The following is a 12,432-nucleotide window of genomic DNA, read 5'->3' on the forward strand; positions in this document are numbered from 1 at the left end:
CATTTATATTTCAGTAATTTACTTTCTGCAGTTAAAAGAGACTGTCCCATACCCTGTCTCATTTGTAAAGGGACTGTCCCATTTGCATAAGAGTCTGTCCTATTTGCCTTGACAGTTAGAATATTATTATATCTATCGAGCCATCGAATTTCAAATGCCACGAGGGAAGTTGTTCGGGTCAAAATTTAGCCGAATGAGAGGTGGACTGGGGGTCGACTGTCCCGATTCAAGCCTTTAGGGCTTTTCATCTTCCGCAGGACGTTGTGTCGTACTCCTCGAAGAAGCGAAGTGATTTGGTAGACAGGTGTATGAGCCGTGCTGGCCGGTTGGCCGGGTTGGTACCCTTAAGACTGATTCTTCCTTTTTATTTATATTGTTATGTATGTCTTTTGTTTGTGAGTTTCAAACCTTGACCTTTGTGTGTTTTTGCATTGTTCCAGTTTCTCTCAAATTTTACTTATATTTTTAGCGAGTTTAAAAAATGAAGGTGATGGAGAGCTCGTCTCTCGGCTTAATGCTGATTTGGCCGCGACGTCAAGAGAGAAGATAAAGTTTGAGGATTTGTGTAATAACCCCAATTTTTGGAAATTTTTGAAACCCTTATGAATAGTGTTTTTGCTGAATGAGAAAACTTTTTATGCCCCACTATGTAGGGATTCTGTTATGGATATTCTGAGATTTTATTAGTACTCTATATGGTATATAAGTGTATGTAAAGATCGTCAGAATCCAATTCCGAATACTTTGATTTTTCCCGGAAAATCCACTAGATACGGAAAGAATTGAGTATAAGGTAACAGGGTAAAAATGATTTAAATTAAAGGATTATAAGAGAGGATCATAAAAAGGAATATAATGTATTGAGAAAGGTTAAGGGAACCTAAGTAATAAGATCCCGGGTATGATCCCTCAAACGATAAACGAAAACGAAAGTTAAGCAAACCGTATAACAGATCAGCGGTCATTAGGCAAACAATTAGGAAGTTAATCAAAGGGATTAGAGAGGATGATGTCACCCAACCAATGAGAAGAGGACAAGGAGGGGAAGATGACATCATAACATGACATAAGCATGACAAGGGAAGGAAGGAGATGTGGTTGAAGTAGAACCACACAAAGTTAAGGCTAAAAAGGTAATTAACCAAAACAAAAACAAAATTACATCCACCAAGCCAAACAAATCATTTCATCAAAACAAAAGAAATCTATTTCTCTTCAACAAAAGCTTGCTCTCGGCTTTTTACAATTTCAAAGGAAAGGATTTTCAAAATCCAAGATCCAAGCCTCCTAAATTGGTAAGATAATTCCCTAGTGTTCCTTATGCATAGATATGGCTATCTTATGAGTTTAAGCCTTCAATTATTTCTCAATCTTCTTCAAGAAATCAATGAAGAAGACAATGAATAGTGACTTCAAGAATTTTAACTTGATTTTCTTGTTTTTCCTTTAAGATCCAAGCTTTCCTAAGACTCCTCAAGGCTTCCTAAGGCTTCCTAGCTACTCACACCACTTCAAGGAAGGTATATCATCTCCAAACCCTAGCTTTAATTTGTATATTAGGTTGATTATGGTTGTGAGGGTAAAGAGTAGCTTGAAACTTGTTTGTTTAAGAGTTTGGGTTGGAATGGTGGTGATTGATTTGTTGAAATCTTAAGATTTGGTTAAAGAATGTAGTATAGTTTAAATTCAAGTTTTAGGAGTAAGTAAATGGATTATAATGAGTTGGTTTGGGGCTGTTGTAATGTATTTTGGATGGAGTTTGGATTGGGTTGTGAATTGGGGTTGAATTGTGGTTGTTTTGAGTTGGTTTAAATTTGGGAAATCGCGTAAATATAGCCGTCGTAATGTCCGATTTACTTTAGACTGCTTTTGTTCATAACATTTGGACCCGAAAACTCCCTGCTAGGTTTTGACCATTGCCATGTTTAGATAGTTCATGTTACGAGCTTCGTTTTGATATGTGGTTCGTTTGATTCCGATGAACGGTTTAGGAGAAACGGCCGTTTTAAGTAACGACGTTTCGCGAACGAAACATTACCCCTCGCCTTACTTTGAAATATAGGTTAAAGACCTTAAAGGACTAATTGAAGTATGAAACATTTATGTAAGGTGTAATAGGCAGTTGGTAAGACACTTGCGAAAGAATCGCCTTAAAACTCGTAATGGTTAATTTATTAAAAATGGGGGAGCCGAGGGTACTCGAGCGACTTAAGTAAATCGTTAAGCGCGAAAGCGAACGTTAGGACTCTAAATGGTTAAAGTCTAGTTTCTTAAGCGACCGGGGTTTAATTCCGACTTATGTTGTTGTTCATAGGTTATCGGACCCATTATAAGCTTAAGTCTATCCGGGAGCACTCAGGCAAGTTTTCTACCCGTTATACTGTTGTTGTGATGTATATATGTATATGCATTATCTTGTGATAGATGCATGTTGGTTAATTAGCAAATGTTGCGATATATTGAAGCATGCTGATATGGTATATATATGGATGCCTGTTTCGTATTCTTGCCATATATATCTGTTGGTTCAGTTGATAATACCTATGCTAGAGAATAGCAGTAATTTGCATATACCCTTAGTATAGGGACCCAAAGGTGAAAACATTTTCTAAAACCGGGAGTCGAGGATCCCGAGTAGATTATATATATATATATATTTATATATATATATATGGTTATAGTTTTCAAAACTATTAATCGAATAAGGTTTATTCGATAACTTTATTTTATTATTGAATATTATTTCGAATATTCATCCGAGGACTTATGACTCCTTTATTTTATTATTGAATATTATTTCGAATATTCATCCGAGGACTTATGACTCCTTTATTTTATTATTGAATATTATTTCGAATATTCATCCGAGGACTTATGACTCCTTTATTTTATTATTGAATATTATTTCGAATATTCATTCGAGGGCTTATGACTCAGCTTATTTTATTTATTGAATATTATTTGAATATTCATTTGAGGATCTATGACTCCGATTATTGCCGAGTTATATCTTTATTTTATTAAAGAATAAGGTGTCGATAATCAAACTTATTTTTGATTATTCAAATAAAGATAGTACTTTCGTATAAGTATATCTTTGGTTATTTAATACTCATTTCAAGTATAAAAGTCTTACAACTTCTACTTCAATTATTTGTATAAAGATTATTCTTTATGGGAATATTATTTAAATAATAATATTTAGATATTTTCTAAATATATTGGGACTGATTTACTTCATTAAATCAACATTACTCCTAACACTCTTTAAAGTGTTTTCGAGTCTTCAAAATGATTTTTAAAAGTTAGAGCGGATCCCAAAACTCATTTTTATATTTAAGATCTTCCTTTTAAAGGGGATTTAAATACTCGCTCAAAACCTGAGGGATCCGGCTCTGTGGTGTATTTTATATTCGCAACGAGGTTGCTGTTTTGGTAAATGAATTGATTACTTACCCAACGTTCGGGAAGTAAGTCCATCTATCGAGTCGGCATAAATAACATGGGCTCAGTGGGCGTCCATGATAGTGTAAGTGGCATAAGGTCCTATTGTGACCAGGGTGATGACCAGTGGGGAATTCGTCCATCTACTAGTAGAAAATGTTATTATTGGTATCTTTGCCTGATCAGCAAGATATCAGGTTTATGCCAAAATTCTTTCCTTTCCAAATTTATTGGATATTGCAATTCTGTTCATACTTTACATGACAGAGGTTTTCAGGAAACATATGTATATATATAGGTGTATATATATATCAGGACTTAATGAAGTATATCATACTTCATTTCCTTCAAAATATTTCAAAGATTGAATCTATTCAAGTCTTATCTTGTAGTCTCATCAGTGTGATGAACTTTTGAAACTAGTTATAACTTGAACGGTGGTAGTTCAAGTAGTATGTGGAAAAGATATAAGTATATTGGAGTATCTTGTAACTTCATCTTTTAAACTTATATCTAGTAAATGATTATCTTATGCATGACAAAGATTTTCAGAAAAACGTTGAGACAAGGTTAGATATATGAGATCACCTTGCAACGATATTTTTATACAGTTATACACTGGAACTCTGTGTGTATTATGCATGGAAGAGGACTTCCAAGATTTTGAAAAGTATATATGTATATATACTAAATATTTTGCGACTTCATCGTATTAAGATATCAAACTTGGTTAATTTTTTTGACCAAGACTTTCATGAGTACTATGAAAAGGCTCATATATTGTTAATCATTATAAATACTATTTTGGTGGGCTTGTTGCTCACCCTTGCTTTCTTCTTTCATCACACAACATCAGATAGACAAGATGAACATGACCAAGCTTCCAATTCGCAAGCGGTTAGAAAATGTTCCGCAGTTTTCTGGAAGCGTTGATGCCGCCGTAGCTGAGGTAGGAGCTACCAATAGGCTAGGTTTTCAACTATTGATAAACCAGACTTATGTATAATATGAATTATAATAATGGCAAAGAAATGTAAATTTATTCAGAAAACCTTTTAAGGTGTATTGGCTGATAATTGTGGAATAAAATGACTTGTGATTATTTTTGGATGTTCATCTCTGAGACTATAACTTGTGGTGTGTGTGTTTATTGTGGGGTCACAGTACAGAGTAGTTGATTAATTATTAAGATTGGGTGTTATTAAGGGAAATGGAACTCATGACAACCCGGATCCCCGACCCCGGATTTGGGGGTGTTACAATTTGTATTCAGGGTCCAAACGTCGAGCTTGGGAGTTGGCGGTGGCTAACACAAAGCTAAGCAAACAGGTTGGTGAGATGGAGGTGTAACGAGGTGCGACCGATAGTAGGGTCACTGTAATAACCCCAAAAAAAAATTTGAACTTTTTGTAACCCTTATGAATAGTGATTTTGCTGATTATGCAGAATAAGAAAACTTTTCATGCCACACTATGTAGGGGTTCTTCTATTGTTATTCTGAGATCTTATTAGTACTCTATATGGTATATAAGTGTATGTAAAGATCGTCATAATCCAAATTCGAACACTTTGATTTTTCCCGAAAATCCACCAGATACCGAAAGAATTGAGTATAAGGTAACAGGATAAGAAGGATTTAAATTCAAGGATTATAAGAGAGGATCAAAAAAGGAATATAATGTATTAAGAAAGGTTAAGGAAACCCAAGTAATAAGATCCCGGGTATGATCCCTCAAACGATAAACGAGAACGAAAGTTAAGCGAACCGTATAGCTGATCAGCGGTCATTAGCCAAGTAATTAGGAGCTAATTAAAGAGGTTAGTGATTTTGATGTCATCAAACCAATAAGAAGAGGACAAGCATGGGAAGATGACATAAGAATGATGACCTAAGCATGACCAAAAGGGAAGGAATTGTTGGATGATTGTGAGCCACACAATTTTTACCATGGTAACAACCTAATTAATAAGCAAATCATCACACAAATGAAAGGAATATGTCCTAAGTCCAATCATGTATTAGGATTTAGGAATAACTTCCTATGTAATCTGTTTTGATTTCATTGATATTAATAAAAGACTTGTTTTGTTTTTTATTACGGGCTCTATCTATTTAAGTGTTTAAATAAGATATACCATAATTTAGAGTAAAGCTTTTTATGGATTATGATGAGATCATAATAGTGAGACCTAAAAGATGATAACTCTAAACTTAAATAGTTCCTGATCATAGGATTACTAACTGGTAATTAATAATCCGCAAAGATCGGTACATACTATGCTTGCTTCATTATGAAGGATGTCTGTTCTCATAGACATTTGTGTGGTGACAATATAGCTAGTATGTAGGTGCTTATTATAGAATAAGTTCACTGAACATGACTCGCAGAGCTGAACAACTGATGGAGTTCACTCACGTGTCAGCAGTTGTTCACATAGTGATAGTTGTACAAGTATCCTTAGACTTGAGGTCATCATAGTCATCTTGTGTACACTGAACTATGCTTTGGTTTAGTTCTTAGTCTCCAGGGACAATTGTTAGGGCTCTACTGGGTATAGGAATTTGTACACGAAGATAGTGTATGATCAATAAAGGATCTACCCCTTCCAGTGAAGGAAGCGAATGTTCAAGGCTGATCCACTTATGCTAGTTCAGGAATCTCTGGCCAGAGTAAATGAAATTAGAAAGGAGTTTCTAATTTGCATAGAACTAAGCATAATAAATGGTAAGCAAGTGATATTATTAGATAGGCTTGACACGAGATCCATGCCTTGTATTTAATTGGGACATTGTAGGGTAGAAGGAGTTTATTGTACGGTAACTATTCAGTGAATAGGTTCTTGGTATTCTAAGCAGTGAATTCATATTATCCGGATAGTCGCGATATGCTGAGAAGTATCCCTCACGATGTAGAATAAATGTGATTAATTAATTAATCATATTTAATAAATTAGAGAATTTATATAAATAATGATAAAATAGTTTTATTATTATTTATTTCTACTACCGGCTTAATATTGAACCTACAGGGTCACACCATAAAAAGAGAATGATTTAATGGTGGAGGAATTAATTAATAATGGCTAATAATTATTTATTTGTGAAATAAATAATTAATTGGCAAATTTAATAATTGATTAAATGAGATTTAATTGATTATAAATTAATTAAGAAAAGTTCTTAATATTATTAATTAAGGATTTAATTTTTTGGAAATTAAATCAAGAGAGAGAATTATTTCTAAAGTGTTTAGAAAAAGGATTAATAATTAAAAGGTATTTTAATTATTAATGAGAATAATGAATGGGATAATAATAAAAATATTTATGGGAAAATTTCAGCTGAAAATTTTGCCTATAAATATACTATTATAAACCCTATTTTTATGGGAACCTCAAAATTTTATAAAACCTAATTCTCTCCACCTCCTCCTCCTCCTCCTCCTTAACGTCATTTTCTTGGTAGATACCGGTGGAGTGCTTCACGTTTGAGGAGCAGCTGCTAAGGATCTCCGATCGTTGCTCTTGGATCGCATATTAAAGGTTAGTAATCGATCCCTATGTTTTTACCACGATTTATATGCTTTTATTTGGATTTAGTATGTGTAAAAGTGTTTTACCATGCCTCCGCTGCGATTAAAATCCATCAACAAATACCTAGGCAACCAAACAAGAAGCATTTCTTCTCCCCCCTCATTCTTGCTCTCGGCTTTTCCATGAAAAACAAAGGAAAATTTTCAAAACTCAAGCTACACACCTTCAAAAATCAAGAGGTTTGTTTCTTTAGCTTCCATAATTCATAACTTAGATGAGCTATAAGTTTAAGCTCAAGATTCCATGTTTAACATAGCTAATCAATTCATCAAAGTTCTTGGTGAATAGTGTTTTCAAGAAACTAACTTTGTGTTTTCTTATGTTTTCTTCAAGATCCAAGCTTAGTAGAGATAGTTAGTGGTTATTTAAGGCTTCCTAAGTGATTCTCCACTCTCCAAGGAAGGTATAACCCCTCCAAACCCTAACTTTACTTTGAGTATTTGGTTTGGTTTTGTTTGTTATAGTTCATAAGAGCATGATTCTTGTATGTTTAGAGTTTGGTTGGAATTATAATGATTCTGGGTTATAAATCTTGGTTGTTGATTGATGAACCTTAAGTATAGTTAGTAGCTCTTGTTGTGATTGAATAAGATGGATAAAAAATGAAGTAATGGACTGATTTAATAGGATTTGGATGAAGTTTGGTTTTATGGTTGATTTGTGGTTGAATGATGGTGGAATGGTGTTGATTGGTGGTGGTTTAATATTGAATTGATTGGGTAAAAACTTGGTAATCGCGTAAACATAGCCGTCGTAATGCCCGATTTACTTTAGACTGTTTTTGTTCTTAACATCAGGACCCGTGAACTCACTGTTAGGTTTTGACCATTGCCATGATTAGATATTTCATGTTACGAGCTTTGTTTTGATATGTGGTTCGCTTGAATCCGATGTACGGTTTAGGAGAAACGACCGTTTTAAGTAACGGCGTTTCGCGAACGAACCATTACCCCTCGCCTTACTTTGAAACCTTGGTTAAGGCCCTTAAATGACTAATTGGAGTATGAAACAATTATGTAAAGTGGATTAGGCAGTTGGTAGGGTACTCGCGAAAGAATAGCCTTAAAATTCTTAATGGTTAAATTATTAAAAATGGTGGAGCCAAGGATACTCGAGCAACTTAAGTGAATCATTAAGCGCAAAAGCGAACGTTAGGGTTCAATTGGTTAAAGTCTAGTTTCTTAAGCGACTGGGGTTTAATTCCGACTTATGTTGTTGTTCATAGGTTATCGGACCCACTCTAAGCTTAAGTCTATCCGGGAGCACTCAGGCAAGTTTTCTACCCGTTATACTGTTGTTGTGATGTAAATATATGTATATGCATTATCTTGTGATAAGTGCATGATTGTTATTAGAAAATCTTGTGATATATTGGAGCATGTGATATGGTATATATGCATGTCTGTTTCGTAATCTTGATATCTAATTTTTGATTCAATTGCTTATAAGTTGCATAATACCTATGCTAGAGATAAGCAGTAGTTGCGTATACCCTTAGTATAGGGGACCCAAAGGTGAACATTTTCTAAACCGGGAGTTGATGTTCCCGAGTATATTATATATATATATATATATAGATATAGATATAGATATAGTTTTCAAAACTATTAATCGAATAAGGTTTATTCGATAACTTTATTTTTATTAATGAATATTACTTGGAATATTCATTCGAGGACTTATGACTCTGTTATTCTATTTAATGAATATTACTTTGAATATTCATTCGAGGATTTATAACTCTATTTATTCTATTTAATGAATATTATTCTGAATATTCATTTGAGGACTTATGACTCCGATTATTTACTAAATAATATTCTTTATTTTATTAAAGAATAATGTTTCGATAATCAAACTTATTTTCGATTATTCAAATAAAGATAGTACTTTCGTATAAGTATATCTTTGGTTATTTAATATTCATTTCAAGTATGAGTTTTAAAACTTCTACTTCAAATTATTTATATAGAGATTATCCTTATGGGAATATTATTTAAATAATAATATTCAGATATTTTCTAATATATCGGGACTGATTATGTCATTAAATCAGTATTACTCTAAACATTCTTAAAAATGTTTTCGAGTCTTCAAAATGATTTTTAAAAGTTAGAGCGGATCCCAAAACTCATTTTGATATTTAAGATCTTCCTTTCGAAGGGGATTTAAATACTCGCTCAAAACCTGAGGGATCCGGCTCAGTGGTGTATTTTACATTCGCAACGAGGTTTCTGTTTTGAGAAAAAATCTTGATTACTTGCCCATCGTTCGGGAAGTAAGTTCATCTATTTGAGTCGGCATAAGCAACATGGGCTTAGTGGGCATCCATGAAAGTGTAAGTGGCTCAGTGGGAGTCCATCAAATGCTAAGTGGCTGAGTGGGAGTCCAACATAAGGTCCTATTGCGGCCAGGGTGATGACCAGTGGGGAATTCGTCCATCTACTAGTAGAAAAGGTTACTTATTGGTATCTTTGCCTGATCAGCAAGATATCAGGTTTATGCCAAGGTTTTCTCCTTTCCAAATTCATTGGATATTGCAACTCTGTTTATAATTTTCATAACAGAGGTTTTCAAGGAGTGTATGAAATGTATATATATATATATAGGTGTATATATATATCGGGACTTAATGAAGTATCTCATAACTTCATTTCTTTCAAATGATATTTCAAAGATTGAATCTATTAAAGTCTTATCTTGTAGTCTCATCAGTGTGATGAACTTTTGAAACTAATTATAACTTGAACGGTGGTAGTTCAAGCAGTATTTGGAAAAGATATAAGTATATTGGAGTATCTTGTAACTTCATCTTTTCAACTTATATCTAGTTAATGATTATCTTATGAATAACAAAGGTTTTCAGAAAAACGTTGAGACAAGGTTAGATATATGAGATCACCTTGCAACGATATTTTTATACAATTATAAACTGGAACTCTGTGTATATTATACATGTCAGAGGATTTCAAGGATTGTGAAAAGTATATAGGTATATATATACTGAATATTTTGCGACTTGGTCGCGTTAAGATATCAACTTGGTTCATTTCTTCTTGACCAAGACTTTCATGAGTACTATGAAAATGCTCATATATTGTTAATTATTATACATATTATTTCGGTGGGCTTTTTGCTCACCCTTGCTTTCTTCTTTCATCACACAACAACAGATAGAAAAGATGAACAGGACCAAGCTCCCAATTCGCAAGCGGTTAGAAAACGTTCCACAGTTTTCTGGAGGCGTTGATGCCGCAGTAGCTGAGGTAGCAATTACCAATAGGCTAGGCTTTCAACTATTGATGAACCAGACTTATGTATATTATGAATTGTAATAATGGCAAAGAAAATGTAAATTTATTCAGAAACCCTTTTAAGGTGTAATGGCATATAATTGTGGAATAAAATGGCTCGTGTTATTTTTGGATATTCATCTCTGAGACTATAACTTGTGGTGTGTGTGTTTATTATGGGGTCACCATACGGAGTAGTTGATTGTTAATTAAGATTGGGTGTTATTAAGGGAAATGGAACTCGTGACAACCCGGATCCCCGACCCCGGATTTGGGGGTGTTACAGTCACTGAGTTGGAGCAAAGCCTTGAAGGATATGACCCTATTGAGGGATGATGAGAAGGGGAAACGTGAGAAGGAGGCCGATCTTGCCGGTGTGATTGCTTCAAATAAGACGCTGATCGATGATAATAGTCAGATGAAGGTTGATCTTGAAAAAAGTGTTGAAGATATAGCGAAGGCACTGGGTGACGGCTAAGGGCGTTGTTTAATGAGGCTATCGGGTGCCGGTGTGGATATTTCGGGACATTCGTTCGAAGAATATGTTCAGGACTTTGCCCAAGCGAATGCAACCCCTCGATATCCCCCTCCACAAGACGATGCTTGAAGGCGGGGAATGCCCCGTGATTGATGTAAAAGTATTTTTATTTTGGGATTTGCTGGTTAAGTATCTTAACTTTGACTTTGATTTGACATTGCTTATGTTTGAATTTGTATTTTATGGGATTCTCATCGGTGGTATGACTATTTTCTTGTTACCGGATTTTCCTTAGATCATAAAAGTGATGTGCTTATAAGTTGCAAGTTTTTTTTATGATTTCCATCGTGGCTCGAAATGCACACTGTAACTTGACTTAAGTGTTCATTTTTACGACATTTTTCCTAACTGCAATATGATCTTTCTTAGCTTTGGCTTTATTTGCTTGGTAGTTTACTTTATTATTAGTGGAAATTCGGAAACAACGTTCTTGTCTCGAATTGTTTTGCGGCTAACGTTTTTTTGCTTTACTTCTTTTCTTGTTGTATCCATAACCGATATTTTCGCAATTTGTAGAGGAATATGTCATGTCGTGATGCGAACGTTGTAATAACTCTTGCTAAATTAAACATCATCCCAAGGTTTTCATTTATAATAGCTAAGTTTTACTTGATTGATTTAGGAGATTCTATGTATTATCAAGCACATAGGGTTGTTCGCAATCACAAGGAGTGTTGTCAAATTACTGATTGTTGTTGTTGCTAAGGGAAGCAGAAATTCTAAAAGTTTGCATTTTCATAGATTAAAGATCTGTATCGAAGCTTATTTTATTGAAATAACTTAATGAACCCTCGACGGGGATCTCATATCAACCCCTTTGCGTCGAGGGAGATTTCATAGGCGGGGAGTAAGGTATCACAACCTTCGATGACAATTATCCAGAATCGCTTGGTAGAATTTTTTAAGGTGGATTCCATTCCACGCTTTCTTAATTTTCTGACTGTCAAGCTGCGCCAATTCATAAGTCCCTAAGCTAATGACCCTCGAGATCTGATACGGACCTTCCCATGTTGGCTTAAATTTTCCTGTTACAGTTGGCATTGATGTGGCAGACTCTCGAAGGATGAGGTCGTTGATCTTAAGGCTTTTGGTCTTGACTTTCTTGTTAAAGTATTTTGCCGTCTTCTCTTGCTGCGCTATCATTTTTAGCTGCAAGGCCTCTCTTGTTTCCTCGAGTAGATCGTTATGGAATTTTGATCCTTCGACCGATAGGGAAGGGTCGAACCTTTCGACTCTTGGGGAAACTAGGCTTATTTTGACGGGTAGAACAATATCAAATCCGTAAGCCATTTGAAACGAAGTCTCACCGGTCGCAGACCGAGGTGTTGTTCTATTTGCCCACAGGACGTTTGGCAGGTCGTCAACACAACATCGAGAGATTTCTTCGATCCTTTTCTTGAGACCTTGGAGAATGGTTCGATTTTTCACTTCAACTAATCCGTTGGCCTGGGGGTATGCAACTGATGCCTTGATGTGCTGGATCCTGAGCTCTTCGAGGGCCTTTTCAAACTTTGCCCCCACAAATTATGTTCTATTGTCGGAGACGAGGATTCTTGGGACCCC

This window comes from Apium graveolens, unplaced genomic scaffold (genome assembly GCF_009905375.1).
Source record: "Apium graveolens cultivar Ventura unplaced genomic scaffold, ASM990537v1 ctg4845, whole genome shotgun sequence".
In the NCBI taxonomy this organism is placed as follows: Eukaryota; Viridiplantae; Streptophyta; class Magnoliopsida; order Apiales; family Apiaceae; genus Apium; species Apium graveolens.